A 3,143-nucleotide genomic window follows, 5' to 3' on the forward strand; every position below is an offset into this window, starting at 1 on the left:
ATGAGATAATAATTTTTCTAGCTGTGTGTTTGGATATTGAGTTTGCAATTTTATCCTCCAATGCTTCTGGGTATTCTTTCATATTTATTGATTACTGACAACAGCTGCCATTAACAAAAATGTACTCTAAAGGCCAAAATCTTAGTGCTTCTCGCAAAGGAAAGAATTTAGGCATCATAAAAAATGCCTACATTTCTATACATTTACTAATCTTTTTCTATATAAACATTTCAAATAGGATGGAGTCATGGGACACTTTTTGTCTTGACTACAATCTGTTTAGTACCTGATGGCTTTAGATTCCAAATATAGCTATGATTATTACTAATGATAATTGTGCAAATGGTAGAAAACTAGTATTGTGACTATATGATTTCTTTCCTGGGACACCTATTAACATGCAAGAACTAACACAATTTGACTCTGACTAATACTAACACATACTTTTGATTTTTTAAATAACACCATTAATTTATCCCTCCATGTACGGATGGATGCATGCATCCATTCAGATGTTTGACAAACCACTTTCCAGGTACCCACCACAAGCCTGTCCTGGTTCTATGTCCAAAGGATATGGAGATGACAAGCACAGTTCATATATTTTATATAAGGAGACAGAACACAAGGACATGGTTTTAATAAGAAATAACAGATGGGGTAACAAAGTAGAGGAGGCCACGACTTGAGTCCAGGGTAAATTGGACTGTTACTTGAGGATCCCCTATACAGGTGGATCTGCTTAGCATTTCTTTTCACAAGAAAGAAAAGAAGGAAGACTCAGGGAAATGAACCTGGGTCCAAGGAAAGGGGTGATTCTAAACATGTCGGTATCTTGCTTCTCTGATTGTCCTCCAGCCTAAGCCCCTTTCAATTTTTGCTGAATGCTAATGTGAGGACTGACGCTACAATAATGAATAAAAATTATAATCTGTCTCTCCTCCCTTGCGTGTCATCTCCATGCATCTGATACTGAAACAACTGGGAGAGTCAAAGACAGAAGTCAGACAAAGATCAAAGCCCGATTTCACTCTAACCATGTCCTCCACGGGGAAATATCTCCTAGAATTTTCATCAAAAAACACTATCTTCATGGTATACCAAAATGTCATACTCTGAAACAGACCTGAAGTAGATATTACCTGCCCTCTGAGCTGTAGGTAGAGGAAAGGTAAAACAATGAAGAGTCCATTTTTTTTCTCTTTGGCCTTGGGAAGTTTAAAGTAAGACTAGGAGAATAAATAAAAATGTTTAATAATAATAGGAGACCACCTAAAACAGATTTTAGCTCAGCTTGTCCCCCAAATTTAGCATATTATTTCTTCTTAAATTCAGCTTATTTTCTTACTAAACCCTATGTTAATTTTGAAAGTGGGAGGGGAATTAGGAATATATCACTTAAATATAGTTAAGTCAAAACAAACCCAGTGTTTTTTATTTTAACAGCTGTTGAGAGAAAACAATTTTAAGGAGAATTACAGGCATAAATTGGAGAAGAAATACTATTTCAGATGTCCCTTATATTTCTAACTTAAACACACTTCAAAGCATCTTCAGATATTGATATCATAAAGCTTTTTTTACTCTCCCAGGACAAAGAGGAGAGATGTTTATCTTATACAGATTTTTGCCTTACTGAACATTTTTTTCTTGGCAAAAGTGTGCTTTCGTTGATTTAATAGCTGAACAAATGGTGCTTTCAATCTTGTGTAATTTGGTCTAAGTATCTGTCATTTCCTATGATTAATGCCAGATGGACCCTGGAAACATTTCTAAGAGTTCACTGCTAAAATAAAGAGAGGGTGCAAATATTAATACCTACCTAGGCACAGGTGGTAGAGAAGTGTGAGGGTAAAGAGACATCTGTTTAACAGGAGATTATACATGTGGCTTTCCAATAAAGGTACAAGATCAAGGCTGACCTCTTAAAACAAAATGCAACAAAATAAGGACCAAAAGTCTGGTTTACCTCTCCTCTTAAGCAACTGCAGATTCACTTCACTGAGCATTTACTGCCTAGTGTGTACTGGGCTAACCCTCGTCCATACAATGTTCAATATTTATCTCCATTTTACAGGTGAGGGAACAGACTCCCAAAGGTTAAAGAACTTACCAGATTCATACTTACAAAGTGGCAGAGGTGAAATTTTAATCCAAAACCTCTGATTTAAAATCTGTTCATACTCCACTGCATAATGGAGAATTACAAAACTTTATAATTTCAGTGCTGAAAAGGATGATACCATCCATAAATCAACCACCCAAATCTTTCACCAGAATTCCTTCGATGGCATAAACAGGTGATCCTCTAGCCTATTTAAACACCTCTACTGTTCATGCCTCTGAAAACTTTTTCAGTCATATTTTCCCTTCCTGACCATCACATATTATATTTGTCCGTTTCTTCACTCCTTCATCGACAGCACCACCAGTCCGACCTTCTCAAATACAGACCACAGGAAAGCTTTCCCCTTCTAATCCCTTGAGTCTCTCCATTGTCTACAGGATAAACTGTAGAATGCTTCACAATTTGACAAAAATCTGTCTTTCTAGCCTTTTTCTGTTCCTAAATATTACAAACAATAGTGAGTAACGTCAAAGTACAGTTTCTAAATTCCATGAAGTTTGTGTCTCTGTATCACTGGTCGCGCTACTTTTTGTTGCCTGGAATATTGTCTTTCTAGACTTTGCTGTTTGTACAAAGTCTACTCATACATCAAGACCCATTCCAATGATCAACTTATTTGAGAAGTCCTATTAGATTCTTCAATCAAAACTAGTCTCACCTAACATTGAGTTTCTATCATTTTTTTGTTTATAGAATTCTGTAGCAAAATTAGCACATCCTGATTTATTTCAAAATGTTTTCTCTCTCAGTGGATTACAAATGTCTTGGGGATAGTTTTCATATTATCTTCTTTGTCTCCCTCTGTTAACTTACATACCTGGAACACAGCAAATGCTTAGTAATTATTTGAGATATGAATTTTACTTGAGCTATAAAGCTGCTGACAAGGTCATATTTTGTTCTCACTTCATTGGCAATCTACCCCTTATATTTAGACTTTAATTTTGTCTTCTCTGCACTACCCTGTAGCATTAATTCCTTGTTAATTATGCTTATATATATATATATATATATA

This window comes from Propithecus coquereli, unplaced genomic scaffold (assembly GCF_000956105.1).
Source record: "Propithecus coquereli isolate 6110/MARCELLA unplaced genomic scaffold, Pcoq_1.0 Scaffold67, whole genome shotgun sequence".
In the NCBI taxonomy this organism is placed as follows: Eukaryota; Metazoa; Chordata; class Mammalia; order Primates; family Indriidae; genus Propithecus; species Propithecus coquereli.